This window comes from Trichomycterus rosablanca, chromosome 3, assembly GCF_030014385.1.
Source record: "Trichomycterus rosablanca isolate fTriRos1 chromosome 3, fTriRos1.hap1, whole genome shotgun sequence".
Taxonomy (NCBI): Eukaryota; Metazoa; Chordata; class Actinopteri; order Siluriformes; family Trichomycteridae; genus Trichomycterus; species Trichomycterus rosablanca.
This window is the reverse complement of record NC_085990.1, coordinates 33,413,322-33,439,179: the sequence shown is the minus strand read 5'-3', so window position 1 is coordinate 33,439,179 and position 25,858 is coordinate 33,413,322.

Below are 25,858 nucleotides of genomic sequence, written 5' to 3'. Positions count from 1 at the left end.
TTTCATCTAGAGCCGAGCTTATCTGTGCACCGAAAGGAGAATAGGAAGTGTTGTGACATTTATCTTACTTCTTATGTTTCTTCCTGTTATCTGTACTGAAGATGAACTGCACTAGAAGTGTTTAGAACAGCAAAAAAAATAAAGTTCATAAAATGCCTAAAGCATAAGAAGTAAGGAACAAAGAATTTGATGATAAGCGCAAGCAGGTGTCCAATTCCTGAGCCCAAATCTGGTTCTAAATCATTATATGGCTTATTTGCTTGGATCCAGACTTCGCTTTAGCCTGCTTTTTCTTTACAAATCATCGTCTAAGACCTCAACAATACACTGCCAAACAAAATCAAAAACATCTTGTTTGTTTTACTATTCTTTCTGGTTTGGATCATGGACAATTCCTGTCTAGAATGAGGGGCAATTTATACACTTGGCATAAGACATTCCCAAATCCAGCTGATTCAGTTCAGATGGCACAGAACTGAAAATGGGTAGTGGTTAGTTTAAAGGATACTAGGTTACAATGGTTTCCATAACATGCAGCCAGGCCTGCTTTGATGCGTTCAGAAAACAATAAGACATAAAAGAAAGCAAGAGAACAAGAGAGACGGGTTAGACAGCACAAATGTGGGTTGGAACAAAGACACATTATGGTTTAGAGAGTACATTATAGTAAATTCTGAGATAATTTTGTCCTGTATTTAACACTGAAGCAACTGTAAGAAATGAACCCTGTAAAAGCATTACCCTGCTATTGCATCATAGCCATGGCCAAGTTACCTGATATCAGTATCAAGCTGTGATTTACTGATAAAGCTGATTGATTAACAGTTTTATAATAGAGTAGTACTCTATATAAAATATACCCTTGTGAGAGACTAGAGAGAAATAAGGCCTATTATAAAGTATAGTTTATAATTTAGGCATGTTTACAGTTACATTTTCAGCATTTAGCAGACACCTTTATCCAAAGCGACTTACATTACAGCTACAGTATACAGTCTGAGCAATTAAGGGTTAAGGGCCTTGCTCAAGGACCCAACCGCAGCAACCTGGCAGTGATTGGGCTTGAACCAGCAACCTTCTGAATACTAGTCCAGTACCTTAACCACTAGGCTACGGCTTGCATGTTCACTCCCTTCTCTTTCTGTGTTAAGCCATAAGTGTCCTTTTCTCTCCAGCAATTTGCAGATTCTTATACAGATCCACAACATGCACAGAGGAACAATCTAGACAGAAAGATTATTTTACCATTTATGTTGGAGCATTGACCAGAACATAGTGGCAACTGGGTAAATCATCTTTTATTAGTCCCTTCGCCAAGTGTCAGCTGTGCCACCGGCCTGGTCAGGTGCATTACAGAGCCAAAAAAACTGGGTACTCCTCAGTCATTTTTACTTTTATATTGTTTATTGGTCTTAGAGTTACTTACTTTATTAATTCTTACAATCCCTCTGGTACCTGTTGAGCCATAACTGCAATTTATTAATGTTATTAAGGTAAGTTTGTTAAGGTTGCTTTAGTAAGAGTGTAGTTGATGTTTATGATGTTTATAACCATATTTCCATGTATAATTAATGTATTGTCTGTGCTATGCATAACTGTAGTTCATAGTGATAATGCAGACATGTTATTATTTTTTTTTTATCATTTCCATTATCCTACCTCATACAGTGTTTCTCCAAAAATCAGTGTGAACTGTGAGCCTGCTTTTGGCTGACGAGGTCAACGTTAGGTTCCATGTTTGTTACTGCCAAGTATTAATGGGTGATGCAAGTGTTGATCTGGTTGGAGATTTAAGGTGTTTCAACCTCAAAAAAGTCTGTTCACAGATATAGGTGTTCCCGAATATGGTTGTCATTTTGAGTGCATGCTTTTTTTATATTGGTGTAGCTCTTAACGGGATTGGGGTAGCTCTCAATGGGAGGAAAATCATAGAATTAAACATTAATAAACCGTGAGGTAAAATGTAACTATATTTCTGTCTTCCTGCATAAGTAATGAGCTTTTTGTTGGAAATCTTTGTATGGGAAAAAGAATGGGCTTTATTTTGGTCAAAGTTGAAACTGGACCTGGAAACCGTCCTGGGAACAATGCACACATCCTGAATAGAACACCAGTCTGCTGCAGGATATTACACTCTAGGGCTGGGTGGTATGGTTTTATTTTTTAATATTCTGACAATTTCTCTGTATTTTATTTTTTGTATGACTGGGACTTTTTATAGGTCTGTGGCTGATTTTACTGTCATAAATTCATAAAATATAAAAAATTTTCATTTCACCATGTATATAATGAAGGTTTCGAGTACTATGAGCTTTGCTTGGCCCCACAAAATGACACAATCTATGATGGAATCAATACGCATGAATCAGGTGCAATATATACAATGTTTTATTTATTATTAATATAATATTTAAGTATTATACAATTACCGTTAGCTCTCCCTTTAACAAATAAAAAGACGTTTGCAGTCTCCCAGTCACAGCTGATGAAGTGCACAGTTATACTGTTATACTGAGGTGTGACTCCACTGATTGTACAGGTCTGTTGTAGAAAAGTGAAGGACTTTATATATCTACGCTTTCAGCTTGCTTCGGTGTTGTTGGTATAACATCAGTATAGCAATCAAACTGAAGTATTTTCACCCTGGTAGTAATGTTGCTTAACCGTTTGCTTTTTTGCAACTACCATGCCCTGACAAAACTCACTCATCTGTTAACACTTATGCTAACGCTACCTGGTTAAGCTGTAACAGCGCTCCATAGCAAGGATTATTATATGATTTGCTGCCTACTGAAGCCTACAGCTGTTGTATTAACTATGCTACGATATGGCGGTATATGAAAAATCCATATGGTATGAGGAATAAAAGCCAGTATACCGAATGTACCATCATAGCGCCCACATTATACTCACTTGTTCAATTACACTCAGTTTTAAGCAGCTAAGGGGATACAAAAGACAATTTTAACCAGGGCAGACCTATTTGGCCATGGGTAAACATTTTACATTTCAAACAGTATCTAAAGCTTAGTATGGAACCCTGAACACAAGAGCTGTGTGGTACCAACATTAACTGGTGTGTTGGGATTGTCTTACATAAAATAAGATCAATTTAAGATCATTTCTTGATGTTGAGTGAGATTAAGCAGACACTAATCTAGACCATTGTACCTTCTTGAGGCATTAGAAACTGGATTTGATTTCATGCTGCAAATTTGTGAAAATATTATATTAAACTTGTCAGATAATTACATGAGACGTTTTGTAGTACACCACCTGTTCTAAAAGAACTTTTATCCAGATTAAACAATTTTGAAGGTATTTTTCACTATTTTGTTCCTGATAATGGATTAGTGACTTTTCTATCAGTTATGTTTTAAATTTGCCTTACACCGTCTGATGAACAGCAGTGTGGGTTCAGTAAGCTGACCCTTCTTGAGGCATTGCAGATGATGTTATAGAATGTCAAGAAAGGTTAAAGTCATAGCCATTAGCTGTTACTCATGGATATGAGCTAATGGAATTAACATGCATGGAAATACCACATTAAAAAGCTATCTGCCTGTTTGAAGAAGGTGGCAATATTGATGGGCTTTATTGGATGTCTAAATGGCTTAGGATATGTCAACAGTCATCAGCCATCTCCTTTGCTTTATATAGGGATGTCTTCCTAGCTAGCACTGACGGACAGCTTTAAAACTGGAGAATTGTTTACAAGAGGCAATTGGTAATTTGTTTACTTGCAGCTTTGCTCTCTCTCTAAAAAAAGCTCTGAAACATATCTGAGAGTGCTTTTAGAGATTAGCATGCTATGAGTGATTCTGTGTAGGAAGTGAATAAAGCATTAGCGATTAGCACACAGGCACCAAAGGAGGACAAGAAATGGAAGGATGACTTGTGTCTGGTGGTCTGTTGTGGCTAGGTTGTTTTCCATATTCAGTGACTGGCAGCTGCAGCAGGGGCACCAGATGGCCAGGCAGAGGTCCAGGGTGTGGGGGTGAGGGACCTGGTGCTACTCAACTTCTGTGCCCCATCTAGGCTGCTGGTGATGGGGGAAGACACGGGTAGTGTCATATACAGCTGAATGCTCACTGCCACTAATCAGGAATTCCAGAGAGGCATGTGGAAGATGGTCATTAGGCATGCACACCTGCGGCCGCATTGTGGGATCAGACTTTGCATGCATATTTGTGTGTACCTGTAATTTTTCTATTCATTTATTTTTACTAACCTCTTTATTTTGGTAAGCCAACCGGTGCCATCCAGAAACTCTAGCTGCAAGATAAGAATACACAGAGCACCAATCAACTGCAGGACAGCACACACCTTTACGTATTTACTGACACCCAGTATATATGTTGTGTTTGTTAATATACAGTATGTATATATACAAGTACATACAGTATGTATGTATGTATAAATACATGTATGTATATGTATATACACCGACTAGGCATAACATTATGACCACTGAGAGGTGAAGTGAATAACACTGATTATCTTTTCATCATGGCACCTGATAGTGGGTGGGATATATTAGGCAGCAAGTGAACATTTCACCCTCAAACTTGATGTGTTATAAGCAGCAAAAATGGACAAGCATAAGGATTTGTTTAAGTTTCACAAGGGCCAAACTGACGACTGGGTCAGAGCATTTCCAAAACTGCAGCTCTTGTGGGGTTTTCCCGGTCTTCAGTGGTCAGTCTCTATCAAAAGTGGTCCAAGTATGTAACAGAGGTAAACCAGCGACAGGGTCTTGGGTGGCTAAGGCTCATTGATGCATGTGGGAAAAGAAGGCTGGCCCGTGTGGTCCGATCCAACAGATGAGCTACTGTAGCTCAAAATGCTGAAGAAGTTAATGCTGGTTCTGATAGAAGGGTGTCAGAATACTCATCGCAGTTTGTTGTGTATGGGGCTGCATAGCTGCAGACCGGTCAAGGTGCCCATGCTGACCCCTGTCCACTGCCAAAAGCACCAACAATGGGCATGTGAGCATCGGAACTGGAACACGGAGCAATAGAAGAAGGTGACCTGGTCTGATGAATCACGTTTTCTTTCATATCACGTGGATGGCCGGGTGTATGTGCATCGCTTACCTGGGGAACACATGGCACCAGAATGCACTATGATATTACATTTTTGTACGACATCTTTAAAAAAAAGTAACTGCCAACTGACTACATGTCTGGTTCAGTCACCCCTAGCAACCAAGCAACCACCCTGAACCTAGTGCGGATGAATTCTGACACACTTTTTTTTACAGAATTTTAAACATGAATTGCCCATTTAATGTACTACTAGCCCTGTAGCCATTAAGCTATCTGAGTATTCTTGGTAAACAAATGTAACAAATTTATGTCCATAAATGTACACGTTCTAATGGCTACTTCCAGCATGTGCAATCTCAAAGCACAAGTCATCTCAGACTGGTTTCCATGAAAATGATAATGAGTTTGGTGTACTTTAATAGCCTCATTAGTCACCAGATCCGAATGATATAGAGCATCTTTGGAATGAGGTAGAACATCAGATTTGCAACATAACCTTGTAGCTAACAATTTTCAAGTTGAAATAATGACAAAATGAACAACAGAGTATCCTTTTATTCAGACCAGAGAAGTATGGTACTGGGTTTTCATGCTATCAGACTTTTAATTGACAAGATTTATACTAAATGTTCAGTTGTATTTGAGTTAGAATGTGCCAGCCTTTAAATAGTATACCATGATAAGGCACTTGTAAAAACTGAACTCCATGGCCTTTCGGCGTGCCCTCATCCTAAGCTCTCAAACATCTGACAGAGTAGAAAGGTCTGGCGAAAAGAAAACTAATCAGTATTTGAGTGTCTCTAGTAGCTCTCTTTGACTACTTCTGCATCTCTCTATCATGCCCTGTTTCTTTATCCACATCTACATCAGGCAAACTATCCATGATAGTGTGCAGGCTCAGTGGATGGATGGTGTGTGAAAGACAGAGATAGGAATAATAATTGATAAAAAGAGATAGATAGACTGGAACAAAAATGATCTTGAGCCTCAGCCTCCCTTAATACATGATAATACATGCTGATATAGATGATCTCTCAGATCCAGCCCTACAGACACTGGAATGGTATTATAGGGAGTGTGAATTCATGTCATTTGCTCTACAACTATCTCTCTTACAGCCATACACTGACTTTTTATCTTCAGACTAAGCTTTCCTACAGTTCCATTGAATCTGCCTCTGGATAATTATCTTCCAAAGGGATGGATAAAAGCACCAGTGAAAGATTCCCAGGGTTTGCCAGCGCCTACCGCGGAGGTGTTGTGCCGTGGGCTTTCCACGCTGTGAAACTGCACCACTAAACATTACCTAATAAAAGAAACACTTGCTTCTTATTACAGACCCAGCAAGAAGTGCCATGCATCATCTAACTCAAAAGTTAAAAAATATTAGATTCATGGAAGCAATGTTATTTTTTAAAGAGATGAACTGGTTTTTGAATAATGCCCACTGCACACTACACAAATTTAAGATTTTCCAGTTGCTAATGAATTTTGGGGATGTGTCCTGACCTATACTAGAATGGCTAATGGTCATTTAAAATTTTGTCATAAAGTGTGCGCTATCCAGCAACTAGTTTCAAGCCCAACAATTAGAAAAAGTGAATCTAAGAGTGAGCAATACTAAAACGTATTGCCCCAAACTTTGCTCTAAAGTCCATTCAGACCTCAAGTTTAGCATGTTTGGGTATATATAAAAATTAGGCACAGTTGTTGTACAGGATACCAGTCTGCAGTTTAACTAAAAACAGAATTCTTGGGTGTGCTGTGATGTGACTGGTTGTACTGTAATATAAGATTCTGTTTTAAGTTACACACTGGTGGGAATCAGATGCTAGATAAATAAAACAGAATGATATCTTGTTACACATACTGCAAACAGATGAATGCATCAAACACAAGAAACTACATCTCATGAAAACATTTAATTATTGCAGGCTGCATTGACTAAAATGCCACCCTGTACCACTTCACATCCCTTAACTTTGATCTTATATACAATTTCTTGGAAGTAAGCAGCACATAAATTAAAATCTTTAGAAAGATGTAAACCTCTTGAAGATAATCTACTAAAGGTCAACCACAAGCTAAATTTACATGGTAAAATTAGGATTTAAAATTACATTTATTAGAACTGTCAGGGCATTTATGTAACAGGGCCACCTGTTACATAAACAGCACCATGTTTGGAGACCTAGTTTGTCTGGCGGAAGAAGCACAGTAACACACACTAACACACCACCACCATGTCAGTGTCACTGCAGTGCTGAGAATGACCCACCACCTAAATAATACCTGCTCTGTAGTGGTCCTGTGGGGGTCCTGACCATTGAAGAACAGCATGAAAGGGGGCTAACAAAGCATGCAGAGAAACAGATGGACTACAATCAGTAATTGTAGAACTACAAAGTGCTTCTATATGGTAAGTGGAGCTGATAAAATAGAAAGTGAGTGTAGCAACAAGGAGGTGGTTTTAATATTATGGCTGATTGGTGTATGTCTTTATGTCCTTCTTCTAAGCTACCCTTATTTCACTGTAGCAGGTTACAGAGCTTATATTTCATATTGCTATTGTTACTTTATATTTCTATATTGTATTTTTATTTTATTTTCTGTCAGGTGTGTGGGAGGTTTTACATTTATATCAAGTAATAAAAAATACAAACATTCAATCATGTTATGAAATAATTGCTAAAACATCACTTATTGTTCATTTTTATTAACCACCTCATCCTGGTCGGGTCATTGTGGTTGGCTGCCCACCACATGTCCTTTATCAATACTGAACTGAAGCATTTAAGCCAAGTGTAAAAACGACTTTATAAAATTGCACCTCTCTTCAGCCTCCAACTTTGATCTTGTGTACAATTTCTTTGTATTAAGCAGCACACAAATGGAAATATCTAAACAGCTTTGAAATGAAACTTTCACATCTGACACTTAAAGGCATTATTTTTGGGGGGATGGAGAATCCTGTCACTTTGATCATTTCGATAAAATTTTCGCCTCACCATAGCGATAGAAATACTGACAGAAAATGAATCATATTTGTGGTTGACTGTCCTGAAAGACCATCAGATCTATCAAGACAACATGTACATGAAAGGGCTCGTGCAGGCAGGAGAAACTTAAAATGGCATTGTTTGACAGACAGATAAGAGAGCTTCTGCAGACAATAGATGTTTAGATGTTTCTGGGACAGGGTTAACAGATAGCAGAAGTTAAGGGAGTGTGAAGTCTTTATGCTTTTTCTTTGGTCTGCTTGATTAAAGCTAATCATAAGGAGCTTTTCTGCTTTTTAAAGGCCCCTCAGAGAGGCTTGCTTTCATCTAATCCTGATAAACAGAAGATGCAGGAACATTCATGAGCCAAGGTTAAAGATGTTTTCTGCTTCCCCGTGATCAGAAAAACAAGCACGTGTGTGAGCTTTTATTTTAGGTTAGTACATGTGGTGATGGTGGTGTAGGTTTTTGATTTATCATGTACAATCTCACCACCATCAGTGAACTGCATACTGAACATTCATTTATTAAACAAGGGGAAACAACATTGCTAGAACTGTTTGTCTTTGTTATTAACTCATTTATCCTTATCAACCGCTTTATTCTGGGGGTCCAGAGCCAATCATGGCAACTCTGAGCACATAAGAAGGCCATGCCAGATTCTACACAGTCAAAAAATGGAGACAGTTAAGCAGCTGAGGCTGTTGGATACTATCTAAAGCAGAAGCCCTTAACGGCTGATAGATTTATACAATTACAGTAGACCCTTGACTTACGAATTTAATTGGTTCCGAAGGGCTGTTCTTAAGTCAAAATGTTCGTTAGTTAAACCTATTTTTCCCATAGGAAATAATGTAAATAGAATTAATCCATGCCAGACCTCACAACCCCCACCCCTCTTACCTAACCTCTCTAATGTCTTAAATGGTTTTTTTTGTTATAAATACAAGTGTATTTTCTTTTAATCTTAAATTATAGAATAGACATTCCTGTAATAAATAAAAATAAACAACAATACACAGTAGTACTGTACATAAAACACACATCACATTTCAGTACAGTACTTGTGGTGTACCATACACCATAATACATTTCCCTTATTTTTTTATAAAATGTATCTACCAGAAACAACAATAACTCTCATATTTCTTTATTATTTCCTTCTTTATTTCAATAGTGTTGTATTTTGTAGGTGCAACTGCACGAAAGAAAGAATACTTTACTCAGTGATTTCCTTCTACTCTCTCACTCACTGTCCCCTCTGTCTGATACACAGTGACAGCTACTGCTACAGCTACATTATACAACAACGAATAGTAATAGATTTGTTCATTTTCTCAACACTACGCTTCCTCTGCACCTTCTTTGAGGCCATTTTAATATTGAATTTTACAAAATATAAAGAAAACACCGGAAAAACACCATCCGCTGTCCGCTCACTGTGTATATATATATATATATATATATATATATATATATATATAGAGAGAGAGAGAGAGAGAGAGAGAGAGAGAGAGAGAGACGGTTGGCGTCAACAGGTTCGTAGTCTGAAATTTGTTCGTACGTTAAGTTGAAAAAGATCGTTCGTAACCCAAAATGTTCATATGGTAAACCGTTCGTAACCCAAGGGTCCACTGTATTAGCTACAGTACTCTTATTACATTAAAGCAAAACTAAACAAGCAAACAGAAAACAAAAGATGTCTTCGTTGATTGACTACATTCAGAGTAAATGAAAACAGTACAGTTTGTACAGTTTTTTCCCATTAAGTCAAACTTTTCTTAAGGCTAAATCAATTTTAAATTCTTCTTACTTAGAAACTTACTGCCCTTTTGAACAACTGAAAAGATGAGATGACAAGTTAGTCAGGTTTGAAGGCCAGCTTGCTTTTATTCTGAATCTGTACCTCAGCAACTGTGGACTCAGTATCTGAATAAGCTTCTGACCTTGCCAGCTGACTGCATGAATTTTATATGCCATTGAATAACACATTCATCCATTTAGTGTACATATGAGAACAAGCATGCGTGCACTGACATATTTCTCCAAATTATTTAAAGAAAGTGTTTCATAACACTTCACAAGGTGACAAAATGTGCTGGCACCAATATGTAAGTCGTGAAATCAGTTTTCATGCAGCTGACTGTGTGAGACAATGAAGCTAAAAGCGATAGTCTGTATAAACACCTTTTTTTTTATTTCTTTACTAACCACTTAATCCGTGTGAGGCTCCCGATGAGTCCTGTACAATTCTAAAATAACAGGAGCATGGAAAATATACACTGATCAGCCATAACATTAAAACCACCTCACTGTCCATTTTATCAGCTCCACTTACCATATAGAAGCACTTTGTAGCTCTACAATTACTGACTGTAGTCCATCTGTTTCTCTGCATGCTTTGTTAGCCCCCTTTCATGCTGTTCGTCAATGGTCAGGACTCTTCCAGGACCACTACAGAGCAGGTATTATTTGGGTGGTGGATCATTCTCAGCACTGTAGTGACAACAACATGGTGGTGGTGTGTTAGTGTGTGTTGTGCTGGTATGAGTAGATCAGACACAGCCGCATGTCCACTCACTGTCCACTCTATTAGACACTCCTACCTAGTTGGTCCACCTTGTAGATGTAAAGTCAGAGACGATCACTCATCTATTGCTGCTGTTTGAGTTGGTCATCTTCTAGACCAGTGGTTCTCAAACTTTTTAGACCGAGTACCACCCATTATCAAACCGAAACTTCCAGGTACCACCTATGTTTCTCATCACAGAACCACATAAAGCTCACATTAATTAGGTGTGTGTGTGTATATATATATATTAGGGCTGGATAATAACGCATTAACGCGATTTCAATTTAACGCGATTAAAAAAAATAGTGCCGTTAACGCAAATTCTAGTTCATGTTGAGACTTGACTGGTAGAACAAACGTTTTAATGTCGGACTTGCCACCGTTTTTCATTTGCGGTTTGTTATCATAATGTAACCGAGCGTCGTAGGGATGCACTTTCTTAATAAATAAATAAATACACGCTATATTCACAAGTTGTCGGGAGCAGAGCACTTTTTTTTTACTTATTCTGTTACGGTACCAAATACCGGAAAGCTGAGTCAAGCACGTTAGTCCATGAACTATGGAAGCCCAAAAGGGTCAAAACACACTCACTTCGTGTAGAAACGTCCATCAAACCATTGTCACAATACAACCACAGAAAAGTCTGTTACAATAACTACGCCTTATCCCACCTAAAGCACCGCTGATGTACAATGTTTGCTGATGGAGAAATTTTAACCTACAATCTGACATTTACTGCCTAGTATGTGAGTGAATAAAACTCCCTTACAGTTTTCTCTTGTCCCAGCAGTTTTTAACATAAGTACATATAGCATAAAATGTGTTCACCATTTTAATTGTAACATTTCACTTAAAAATCCTTGTTTTCTATAACATTTACACAGATTTTTTTTAATGCGATTAATCGCGATTAACTATATGAAATTCTGAGATTAATCGCGATTAAAATTTTTAATCGTTTGACAGCCCTAATATATATATATATATATATATATATATATATATATATATATATATATATATATATATATATATATATATATATATACAGTGTATCACAAAAGTGAGTACACCCCTCACATTTCTGCAAATATTTTATTATATCTTTTCATGGGACAACACTATAGAAATAAAACTTGGATATAACTTAGAGTAGTCAGTGTACAGCTTGTATAGCAGTGTAGATTTACTGTCTTCTGAAAATAACTCAACACACAGCCATTAATGTCTAAATGGCTGGCAACATAAGTGAGTACACCCCACAGTGAACATGTCCAAATTGTGCCCAAAGTGTCAATATTTTGTGTGACCACCATTATTATCCAGCACTGCCTTAACCCTCCTGGGCATGGAATTCACCAGAGCTGCACAGGTTGCTACTGGAATCCTCTTCCACTCCTCCATGATGACATCACGGAGCTGGTGGATGTTAGACACCTTGAACTCCTCCACCTTCCACTTGAGGATGCGCCACAGGTGCTCAATTGGGTTTAGTCCATCACCTTTACCTTCAGCTTCCTCAGCAAGGCAGTTGTCATCTTGGAGGTTGTGTTTGGGGTCGTTATCCTGTTGGAAAACTGCCATGAGTTTTCGAAGGGAGGGGATCATGCTCTGTTTCAGAATGTCACAGTACATGTTGGAATTCATGTTTCCCTCAATGAACTGCAGCTCCCCAGTGCCAGCAACACTCATGCAGCCCAAGACCATGATGCTACCACCACCATGCTTGACTGTAGGCAAGATACAGTTGTCTTGGTACTTCTCACCAGTGCGCCGCCACACATGCTGGACACCAACTGAGCCAAACAAGTTTATCTTGGTCTCGTCAGACCACAGGGCATTCCAGTAATCCATGTTCTTGGACTGCTTGTCTTCAGCAAACTGTTTGCGGGCTTTCTTGTGCGTCAGCTTCCTTCTGGGATGACGACCATGCAGACCGAGTTAATGCAGTGTGCGGCGTATGGTCTGAGCACTGACAGGCTGACCTCCCACGTCTTCAACCTCTGCAGCAATGCTGGCAGCACTCATGTGTCTATTTTTTAAAGCCAACCTCTGGATATGACGCCGAACACGTGGACTCAACTTCTTTGGTCGACCCTGGCGAAGCCTGTTCCGAGTGGAACCTGTCCTGGAAAACCGCTGTATGACCTTGGCCACCATGCTGTAGCTCAGTTTCAGGGTGTTAGCAATCTTCTTATAGCCCAGGCCATCTTTGTGGAGAGCAACAATTCTATTTCTCACATCCTCAGAGAGTTCTTTGCCATGAGGTGCCATGTTGAATATCCAGTGGCCAGTATGAGAGAATTGTACCCAAAACACCAAATTTAACAGCCCTGCTCCCCATTTACACCTGGGACCTTGACACATGACACCAGGGAGGGACAACGACACATTTGGGTACAATTTGGATATGTTCACTGTGGGGTGTACTCACTTATGTTGCCAGCTATTAAGACATTAATGGCTGTGTGTTGAGTTATTTTCAGAAGACAGTAAATCTACACTGCTATACAAGCTGTACACTGACTACTCTAAGTTATATCCAAGTTTCATGTCTATAGTGTTGTCCCATGAAAAGCTATAATGAAATATTTGCAGAAATGTGAGGGGTGTACTCACTTTTGTGATACACTGTATATATATATATATATATATATATATATATATATATATATATATATATACAGTGTATCACAAAAGTGATACAGTATATATATATATATATATACTGTATACATAAGTGATGGGAATTATGGCTTCTTGACGGGAGCTGGATCTTTTGGCTCGGTTCCTTTCAAAGAGCCGTTCAAAAAGTGACTCTTCACACTACTAGGTAAACTAGGTAAGACACCCTCGATATTAACATCAAATTTGCATTAAATGTAGGGCTAATTCAAACATCACTTAAATAAGAAAGATTAATTTCAAAAGGCAAAAACACTATAGGGAAGAGGCAGACTGTGGTCCTCTCTTGTACAGAGATGTGACTGTGCTTGTTTCTGCTTTAAAACATAAGCACATTGAAATAATCAGATTTAACAGAATTAAACAAGTTTATAGTTTATTTCTCAATTATTTGTAATTATACTACCAGCTCTCTCTCTCTCTGTGTGTGTGTGTGTGTGTTTGTGTGTCTCGCTCTCCGCAATACTGAAAGTGTTTCGGATTTGAATATCGACAATACACAGCCTTTATTACGATTTACGATTAATTCCCCTTTACTGATGGAAGCTGAATGGATGCATTACAGCCGATAAGAATTGTGCAGAAATAAAAGATTCGGCTCCTTTCGTTCATTTCAAAGATCCGTTCAATAGAATCGGCATGTGAGTGAGTGGGATGCGTCTGTTTAGCGGAGCAGCCAGGAACGAGATCAGTGAGCTTCAAACGCAGATCTGATCTGATAAAAGCGAGAGATCTACTGAAAACTTTACTGATAACTTTACTGATAACGTTTCGGAAATTTCCAGATGGAAACCGCGAACGTGAAATATAGACGTAATGAAGTACGGTGTCTGCGTAGCCCCGAATGTTTTAAATAACACATTAGTTTGAATACGATTTGTTTTAATTAAACTGATTTTATTAAAACAGAATTATAAGAATTTTATAAGTATTTTACACATTTTGTTATTTTTTTATTTATTATTATAAAAAAAAAATTTCGGTGCATGTAATTACTTTTCCGAGATTATCTGTCGTACCACCTCGTGCTGCTTCACGTACCACCAGTGGTACGCGTACCACAGTTTGAGAACCACTGTTCTAGACCTTCATCAGTGGTCACAGCACGCTGCCCACGGGGCGCTGTTGGCTGGATATATTTTTGGTTGGTGGACTATTCTCAGTCCAGCAGTCACAGTGAGGTATTTAAAAACTCCAGCAGCACTGCTGTGTCTTATCCACTCATACCAGTCATTGCAGTGCTGAGAATGACCCACCACCAAAATAATACCTGCTCTGTAGTGGTACTGGGAGAGTCCTGACCATTGAAGAACAGCATGAAAGGGGGCTAACAAAGCATGCAGAGAAACAGGTGTATAGTATATAGTAAGTGATATATAGTAAGTGAAGCCGATAAAATGGACAATGTGTGCAGAAACAAGGAGGTGGTTTTAATGTTATGGCTGATCGGTGTACTTCTTAGGCAAAACCTGATCCATCATCAATGTTTTATTCACACCCAGAGGTAACTTAGAACAGAACTGGAGTACCAGGCAGAAAACCTACACAAACAATGAAGACAGTGACTGGAAGCAAGAATCAAACCTAGTTTTCCAGGTTGATGTTGCTGTGCAGCACCCACTTTAAGAGCTGCTTCACAGTGCCACCAATTCAAGAATAAACACGAACTACAACCAAAAGCAAGACCTTGCATAACCTAAATTTATACAACATAATAATTACTCCTTAAGCATATTGTGATCAGCATTTGGACTCTTTCAGATATAATCTTTGCCTAGAATGCTTAGCTCTCTACCATTTACTGTTTTCTGCAGTTCAGTCAAGAGAATTTCTTTTGTATTATCAAAGAAAAAGAAGGTTGCTCAACTGGGCCAGAGGGAGTCCAACTCTGTAATAATACACTCCAGCAGAGGAGTTGGTTTTCATAAAAAAGATGGGAGCTTTAGAATAAATGATGACACCCTGAATGGTTTTCCAATCCATCTTTAGTGACTTTTTCTTTAGGCATGTCATACAAGCAAGATGGTGTAACAGTTAGTCTATGTGCCCTACAGCTTATAAGGTCTTTAATTCAGTCTTGGTTATGTTTTCTGTGTGGAGTTTGTCATGCAGTAGCACAGAGCAAGAAGAGTCTAAATCCTTTTTTTTGTGCCCATGTGGGTTTCCTACGAGTGCTCCAGTTTCCTTCCAAAAAACATGTCCAATGACATGCAGTCTGGCCAATTGGAGCTACTAAAATTGCTACTAAAAGTGTTGGTTCTGTCATGTAATGGACTGGCAACCTGTCTGTGGTGTTTCCTACCTTTCACACAGTGAATCAGACCCACCGTGAACAGAACAAAACAGTAGTAAAAACAGACAATGTATGCGTAAATGTTTTTCATGTTCTCTCCCTTTCACCAATTACTGTGACTTACACCTCTTTCCCTCTTAAAATCATGCCACAGATGAATGAAATGCCCTTAAGTATAAATACCACAAGATAGAGAAGTTTCATTTATGAACGACTGACTAAAGAAACAAATTTGGGAACCAGAAAATAGGCAGCATGTTAATGCAGCCAGTATCGTGGGTGGCGAACAGCCCCAGGTGCTTCTGATTACAGCCACAGATTACAGCATGGTTGCTCCAGGGTACTCTCAGTTTCCTATGATGGAATCATGGCCTGTCTAGGGTTTGTTCCTGCGGACGATCAGACCCACACTAAACCTGATCAGGATTAAGTTGTTATTAAACCTTAATAAAGAACAACAGAAACAGTAACACGGAATTAGTAGTAATATATTACATGAAATAAAATAATAAAAAAAAGAAATAAACACAAAATTATATATATATATATATATATATATACAGTGTATCACAAAAGTGAGTACACCCCTCACATTTCTGCAAATATTTCATTATATCTTTTCATGGGACAACACTATAGACATGAAACTTGGATATAACTTAGAGTAGTCAGTGTACAGCTTGTATAGCAGTGTAGATTTACTGTCTTCTGAAAATAACTCAACACACAGCCATTAATGTCTAAATAGCTGGCAACATAAATGAGTACACCCCACAGTGAACATGTCCAAATTGTGCCCAAATGTGTCGTTGTCCCTCCCTGGTGTCATGTGTCAAGGTCCCAGGTGTAAATGGGGAGCAGGGCTGTTAAATTTGGTGTTTTGGGTGCAATTCTCTCATACTGGATATTCAACATGGCACCTCATGGCAAAGAACTCTCTGAGGATGTGAGAAATAGAATTGTTGCTCTCCACAAAGATGGCCTGGGCTATAAGAAGATTGCTAACACCCTGAAACTGAGCTACAGCATGGTGGCCAAGGTCATACAGCGGTTTTCCAGGACAGGTTCCACTCGGAACAGGCTTCGCAAGGGTCGACCAAAGAAGTTGAGTCCACGTGTTCGGCGTCATATCCAGAGGTTGGCTTTAAAAAATAGACACATGAGTGCTGCCAGCATTGCTGCAGAGGTTGAAGACGTGGGAGGTCAGCCTGTCAGTGCTCAGACCATACGCCGCACACTGCATTAACTCGGTCTGCATGGTCGTCATCCCAGAAGGAAGCTGACGCACAAGAAAGCCCGCAAACAGTTTGCTGAAGACAAGCAGTCCAAGAACATGGATTACTGGAATGCCCTGTTGTCTGACGAGACCAAGATAAACTTGTTTGGCTCAGTTGGTGTCCAGCATGTGTGGCGGCGCACTGGTGAGAAGTACCAAGACAACTGTATCTTGCCTACAGTCAAGCATGGTGGTGGTAGCATCATGGTCTTGGGCTGCATGAGTGTTGCTGGCACTGGGGAGCTGCAGTTCATTGAGGGAAACATGAATTCCAACATGTACTGTGACATTCTGAAACAGAGCATGATCCCCTCCCTTCGAAAACTGGGACTCATGGCAGTTTTCCAACAGGATAATGACCCCAAACACAACCTCCAAGATGACAACTGCCTTGCTGAGGAAGCTGAAGGTAAAGGTGATGGACTAAACCCAATTGAGCACCTGTGGCGCATCCTCAAGTGGAAGGTGGAGGAGTTCAAGGTGTCTAACATCCACCAGCTCCGTGATGTCATCATGGAGGAGTGGAAGAGGATTCCAGTAGCAACCTGTGCAGCTCTGGTGAATTCCATGCCCAGGAGGGTTAAGGCAGTGCTGGATAATAATGGTGGTCACACAAAATATTGACACTTTGGGCACAATTTGGACATGTTCACTGTGGGGTGTACTCACTTATGTTGCCAGCCATTTAGACATTAATGGCTGTGTGTTGAGTTATTTTCAGAAGACAGTAAATCTACACTGCTATACAAGCTGTACACTGACTACTCTAAGTTATATCCAAGTTTCATGTCTATAGTGTTGTCCCATGAAAAGATATAATGACATATTTGCAGAAATGTGAGGGGTGTACTCACTTTTGTGATACACTGTATATATATACTGTATATACACACACCGATAAGGCATGAGACCACTGACAGGTGAAGTGAATAACACTGATTATCTCTTCATCATGGCACCTGTTAGTGGGTGGGATATATTAGGCAGCAAGTGAACATTTTATCCTCACAGTTGATGTGTCAGAAGCAGAAAAATTGGGCAAGCGTAAGGATTTGAGCGAGCTTGACAAGGGCCAAATTGTGATGGCTAGACGACTGGGTCAGATCATCTCCAAAACTGAAGCTCTTGTGGGGTGTTCCCAGTCTGCAGCGGTCAGTATCTATCAAAAGTGGTCCAAAGAAGGAACAGTGGTAAACCGGCGACAGTCATTAAGGCCAAGGCTCATTAATGCACCTGGGAGCGAATGCTGGTCCGTGTGGTCCGATCCAACAGACAAGCTAACTGCTGAAGAAGTTAATGCTGATTCTGATAGAAAGGTGTCAGAATACACAGTGCATCACAGTTTGTTGCGTATGGGGCTGCAAAAGGGGAACCAACACAATATTAGGAAGGTGGTCATAATGTTATGTATGATCAGTGTATGTGTGTGTGTGTGTATATATATATATATATATATATATATATATATACGTATATATATATATTTATATATATGTATATAGTTTTGTGTTTATTTCTTTATTTTATTATTAATTTTAAAATAATTAAATAATTAAAAAAGATAAAAAATAAAGAAATAAATGAGAAATAAGAAAAAAATGCATTAAAACTTTTTTCTTTAAAGAACCCATTACAACAACTTACTATTTACTAATTAATGTTCTTCTGAATTTATTTGCTGTCTGAATGAATTATGTACCAACTAGACTTTCTTCTTGTACCATCTCATAGAGAAATACTTTGATCAGTCTTCAACTGGGCAGAAAAGAAGTAAACACAAGATCAGGGCCCAGGCAAAGGAAGGCTCTGTGGATGCTCCAGACATGTTAGGGCCACACCAGATGATTTATCTGCTTTCTCCCTTCAGACATGCTTAATTAGCAGTAAGGAGAAATAGTTAATTAGTGCCGCTGGAGTGAATAAGGACATGAGGGCAGCAGCAGCTTTCAACCTGTCAATTAAAAAAAAAGTCAGACATCAGTAGTCTCCTGCCACACTGGCAGCGACTAACCGGATTTTACATTTAGTGTAGCTAGACGTCTCAGACCGAGCATTTAGCAGTCAGCTTGGGCAAACTGTTTGCTGCTTCAGCGTTTTTTCTGAAGTAATAACAGCTCAAACAAAGTGGCTGATGATATGCTGGTGCCTGCTTTATGCTCATATCCTGACATGTTGTGCAGATTTTGTCATTATGTTACTAAATCATTTATCATTTCTTAATGTCATGGCTTAGGTAAATAAATCCATCAATAAAAAGTGAATACAGATAAACACTTAAAATCTTTAGCTCATAAATACATACATGCATACACACAACAGCTTTATTTTTTATATATCCAACAGCTTTAATATACTATTGTTTATTAATGCAGAGCAACACATACTTAATATTTACTCACTTACATTTACAATTTCTGCATTTAGCAGACGCTTTTATCCAAAGCAATTTACAGTACTGTGACAGTATACTGTCTAAGCAATTGAGGGTTTAGGGCCTTGCTCAAAGGCCTAACAGTGGCAATTTGGCAGTGATGGGGTTTGAACCAGTGACCCTTCGATTACTAGTCCAGTACCTTAACCACTAGGGTACAACTGCCTAGTTTTAAGTAGTTAATAGGTAAACTAGGTAACTCACTTTAAGTAGTTAATATATTTATATGTTTTTTGGAGATGGGAGGGAATTGTAGTACCTAAAATGCACACAGAGGAAGATGCAACTCCTTGCCAACAGTGACCAGATTTAAGGATCAACAAAAAACAAAATCAAACAAAAAAATCATGTAAATGAAAATGAAAAGATTCCAAAAAACTTAAAAGCATGGTTTATAGTTGTCATATCATAAAATAATGCAATAATGTGCAGCCTACAACCAAGTTTGTCAGGTTTTTCCTGTACAGAGGAATGAGCTTTTTGTATACACGCCTATTAAATAATAAGTTGTCTTTAAGTTTAACAAAAGCCTTTTATTTGTATATGGTGAGTAGTTATTGCACATTCAAAATAAAATTTTGGGTGGGTGCAATAACAATACATTAATTACTATAAACGATAACGATAACTACCCACATTTTTTTTTTTTGGAAGCAGCTATTTATGTATTTAGTACAGCCTTTAAACATCCTTTTTGTTTTCTGTGTTATATGACTTTAATAGTGAAATCAATAAAAACCAAAAAGTGTCTAATGCTTCAAGTGGATTTAGAATATTTGATAAAAATACCTAAATTTATGGAACCCTTGTTTCTAGGACCCATGTTGCTGTGCAGCATCTACAGTGTATCACAAAAGTGAGTACACCCCTCACATTTCTGCAGATATTTAAGTATATCTTTTCATGGGACAACACTGACAAAATGACACTTTGACACAATGAAAAGTAGTCTGTGTGCAGCTTATATAACAGTGTAAATTTATTCTTCCCTTAAAATAACTCAATATACAGCCATTAATGTCTAAACCACCGGCAACAAAAGTGAGTACACCCCTTAGTGAAAGTTCCTGAAGTGTCAATATTTTGTGTGGCCACCATTATTTCCCAGAACTGCCTTAACTCTCCTGGGCATGGAGTTTACCAGAGCTTCACAGGTTGCCACTGGAATGCTTTTCCACTCCTCCATGACGACATCACGGAGCTGGCGGATATTCGAGACTTTGCGCTCCTCCACCTTCCGCTTGAGGATGCCCCAAAGATGTTCTATTGGGTTTAGGTCTAAAGACATGCTTGGCCAGTCCATCACCTTTACCCTCAGCCTCTTCAATAAAGCAGTGGTCGTCTTAGAGGTGTGTTTGGGGTCATTATCATGCTGGAACACTGCCCTGCGACCCAGTTTCCGGAGGGAGGGGATCATGCTCTGCTTCAGTATTTCACAGTACATATTGGAGTTCATGTGTCCCTCAATGAAATGTAACTCCCCAACACCTGCTGCACTCATGCAGCCCCAGACCATGGCATTCCCACCACCATGCTTGACTGTAGGCATGACACACTTATCTTTGTACTCCTCACCTGATTGCCGCCACACATGCTTGAGACCATCTGAACCAAACAAATTAATCTTGGTCTCATCAGACCATAGGACATGGTTCCAGTAATCCATGTCCTTTGTTGACATGTCTTCAGCAAACTGTTTGCGGGCTTTCTTGTGTAGAGACTTCAGAAGAGGCTTCCTTCTGGGGTGACAGCCATGCAGACCAATTTGATGTAGTGTGCGGCGTATGGTCTGAGCACTGACAGGCTGACCCCCCACCTTTTCAATCTCTGCAGCAATGCTGACAGCACTCCTGCGCCTATCTTTCAAAGACAGCAGTTGGATGTGACGCTGAGCACGTGCACTCAGCTTCTTTGGACGACCAACGCGAGGTCTGTTCTGAGTGGACCCTGCTCTTTTAAAACGCTGGATGATCTTGGCCACTGTGCTGCAGCTCAGTTTCAGGGTGTTGGCAATCTTCTTGTAGCCTTGGCCATCTTCATGTAGCGCAACAATTCGTCTTTTAAGATCCTCAGAGAGTTCTTTGCCATGAGGTGCCATGTTGGAACTTTCAGTGACCAGTATGAGAGAGTGTGAGAGCTGTACTACTAAATTGAACACACCTGCTCCCTATGCACACCTGAGACCTAGTAACACTAACAAATCACATGACATTTTGGAGGGAAAATGACAAGCAGTGCTCAATTTGGACATTTAGGGGTGTAGTCTCTTAGGGGTGTACTCACTTTTGTTGCCAGTGGTTTAGACATTAATGGCTGTATATTGAGTTATTTTGAGGGAAGAATAAATTTACACTGTTATATAAGCTGCACACAGACTACTTTTCATTGTGTCAAAGTGTCATTTTGTCAGTGTTGTCCCATGAAAAGATATACTTAAATATCTGCAGAAATGTGAGGGGTGTACTCACTTTTGTGATACACTGTATTTCACCAGCTATGCTGCTATGGACTACCACTAACACTGGCCTGTCAGTGGATTATACTACTGACTCTACTGTGTATCTTTCTTCAGTACCTAACAGCTTTTACTTCATAATCGTCTCTAATATATTTGTTATTCTGTAAGTATCATAACAAAGTTGTGGCAACACAGGCCCAGTAAATAGAACTCTCGCCTTACAGAAAGAAGGTCCTGGGTTTGATTCCCAGTTGGGGCAGTTCTGTGTGGAGTTTGCTTGTTCTCTCTGTGTCTATGTGGGTGTCCTCCAGGAGCTCCGGTTTCCTCCCATACAGTCAGGTGAACTGAAGATACTAAAATTGCCCTTAGATGTGTGTGTGTGTGTGTGTGTGTGTGTGTGTGTGTTTGTGTGTCTTCCCTGCAATGGACTGGTGCCCCGTCCAAGGTGTTTCTGTGTGCTTTGCACCCATCCAGCAACCCCAGCGACCTCGATTCAGATAATCGGCTTAGAAAGTAAGTCAGTGAGTGAGTCAACGAGTGAGTCAGTGAGTGAGTCAGTGAGTGAGTAAGTGAAATTAGCAAGTAATATGAGGGCAGCTGTAGCCTAGTGGTTAAGGTACTGGACTAGTAATCCAAATGTCACTGGTTCAAGCACCACCTCTGCCAGGTTGCCACTGTTGGGCCCGTGAGCAAGGCCCTTAACCCTCATTTACATTTACATTTTCAGCATTTAGCAGACGCTTTTATCCAAAGCGACTTACACAGTGAGCGGAACACAATGAGCAATTGAGGGTTAAGGGCCTTGCTCAGGGACCCAACAGTGGCAACTTGGTGGTGGCAGGGCTTGAACCGGCAACCTTCTGTTTACTAGTCCAGTACCTTAACCACTGAGCTATCACTGGCCCCCTCAATTGACCCTGACCCTCAATTGCTTACTGTCACAGTACTGTAAGTCACTTTGGATAAAAGCGTCTGCTAAATGCTGATGCTGAATGGCAGTTAACTATAACTTGGTATGGAAATCAGCAACAGTGGTTGGTTACAATTCATGTTCATACAAGTATGCAAATACATGTTTCCGTAACACATATCACACAGTTAAACACATGTAAACTACAGAAAAAATATGGAAAAAACAGAGTATGCCCCTGTGTTGTTTACTCTATAGCTAGCATGGCTGTGTCAGCACTTGTATAATATGTCCTTAGGCATTATAGCAACCTTTGGCTTGCACAGCTCTTGTTAACACCTAGTCTTCACAGTAAGCTGAACCTGATTGTTGTAGGTCTCGTTACTGAGCTCTGTTGTTTAGCACCTCCCTGCTCACTACGAGCTAAAACAACAACACTCCAGCTCATCAGGGTGTACAATAACATCCCACATACATGACACTATACATATACATGCACTGCTATGCAGGGTCACATGACTCAGTGTTAGCCAGCACGGCCTATCAGCTGCTCATACACACATTTTGCTCCTTCCAGGTTTCCAAGGCAACACGGTTAGAGAGACAACGCTCAGCGGGATGCTCGGTGCATGGCCAGTTCTTGTTTACTAGTTCTGAGGGCTCGAATATTCGCTGACGCTCTTCCATAGCGTCACTATCCTCATTCAGCCCTTCCACACATCTGTGGAAATGTAACACAATAATTACAGTCTCCATGGCAATGCCATCAGAATGAACCACTCTCCTCCCTCATGTTCTTATCCTTCTTTTGTTTTTGAGTCAAACATTTTACAATATGAGTTTTACCTTTATCAGGGTGCCAGCCTTGCCATGTTATTCAGTGTCATTATTTAATATTAATGTACTTATATTAATGACTCAGCAACCTAAAATTGTATTTATTTAACACGTTGTAGAATACTTTTATTTAATTCTGTACAAATCAGACTTGAAGTAGATGTACTGTATATTATATAGCCAAAATATACCATTCCATCTTTATTTCTTAGTTCTAGTGTGTCAGCCAAATCGGTTGCTAACAACTGAGTAAAATTAATGATATATAATACATGATATACTTTAACAGTTAAAGGTAGGCTTCATTGAACACCTTGTATGAATTGACATGTTCATTCAAAACCAGACCTTCTCGACCATTAGCAGTACCTGACCTCAAAAATGCTCTTTAATTGTCATATAAACACAGATGAGGCATAACATTATGACCACCTTCCTACTATTGTGTTGGTCCTCCTCTTGCTGCTAAAACAGCCCTGACCTATCAAGGCATGGACTCCACTAGAACCCTGAAGGTGTGCTGTGGTATCTGGCACCAAGATGTTAGCAGCAGATCCTTTAACTCCTGTAAGTTGTGAAGTGGGGCCTCCATGGATCGGACTTGTTTGTTCAGCACATCCCACAGATGCTTGATTGGCTTGAGATCTGGGGAATTTGGAGGTCAATCAACACCTCAAACTCGTTGTTGTTCTCCTCAAACCATTCCTGAACCATTTTTGCTTTGTGGCAGGGCGCATTATCCTGCTGAAAGAGGCCACAGCCATCAGGGAATACTGTTTGAAAGAGTGTACATGCTTAGGTAGGTGGTATGTGTCAAAGTAACATACACATGGATGGCAGGACCCAGTGTTTCCCAGCAGAACATAGCCCAAAGCATCCCACCCACTAACAGGTGTCGTGATGAAAAGATAATCAGTTTTATGCACTTTACCTATCAGTGGTCATAATGTTATAACTGGTCGGTGTACATATACCTGTATAGAGTACAATGAAATTATTTTTCCACATACCCCTGCTTGTTTGGAAGCTGGGGTCAGAGCGCAGGGTGAGCAATTGTACGGCGCCATTGTACGGACCAACAGTGTCTGCGTAGCAGAGCCAGGATTCATTTCCATTGACAGCACAAAGCTCTAACCACCAGGCTACCACTGACTTTGGAATGAATGGGTATAAAAATCCACAGACACAATTTTAAATTTTGTAGAAATCCTCCTCGGAAGATTGGAGACTGTTGTCACTGCAACATCATACTGTTCATATGTTCTGGTCATATGTTGTATTTTTAACATTGTCTGTATAAGCTTACATACTACTAAGGGAAAGATTAGTCATGTTTAGTTGCTTTGTGAATGTACAGGCATTATTATAGGGTTGGTTCCTCATTGCTGCTCTAACAACCTCCTATCTCTGCATGCATTCCATCAGTCTGGTTTGGGAATTGCCCTATATCTGACTGCAAGACTCTCCAGCGAATAGTGAGGACAGCTGAAAAGGTCATCGGGATCTCTCCTCCATCTCTCACGGACATTTACAACAAACGCTGCATCCGAAAAGACCCTCAGCACTGTGGAGGACCCATCACACCCATCACATGAACTCTTCACCCTCCTGCTGTGTAGGAGAAGGTACCACAGCATCCGGTCGCTCACTGCTAGACCGTGCAAGAGCTAAATTCCACAAGCTATCAGACTTCTCAACTCAAGTCTAAACTGTTGGACACACACTCACTTACACTCACATTCACACAGTCATGCACACACACACTCGCACACTTATTTACACATGCACTCACACTCTAACACACACACACACACACACACACACACACACACACACACACACACTCCCTGAACTGTAAAACTTCAATACCTACAAACACAATTCCATACACGTAGTGACTATTGCATTTTTGCACACAATTCTTTGACATATTGGCTGCTTTACAGCCCCTAGACTGTTGCTATATATCAAAATATGTTGAATATTCTTCTCCCTCCCTGTGCATTACTCAGTATCATGTACTGGCCAAAAACACACTTGTCTTTTGATCCATTCCCTCCACTTTAGCTCCAAAATGTCCCTTGTATTTATTGTAGGTATTGTGTATTTATTGTGTATTTATCACACTGTTTTGTCTGCATTGTGTACATTGTATTGTGTGCACTTGTGTTGCACCCTGGTAGGTTGTTTTGTTCGTTGTTTCATTGTATATAGCTGAAATGATAATAAAGCCTCTTGAATCTTGAACAAGTGAGGTCAGACACAGATAATCCTTGCTTGCAGTTGGCATACTAGTCTTTCCCAAAGGTGATGTATGAGATGAGCTTAGAATTCCATGCAGGTCAG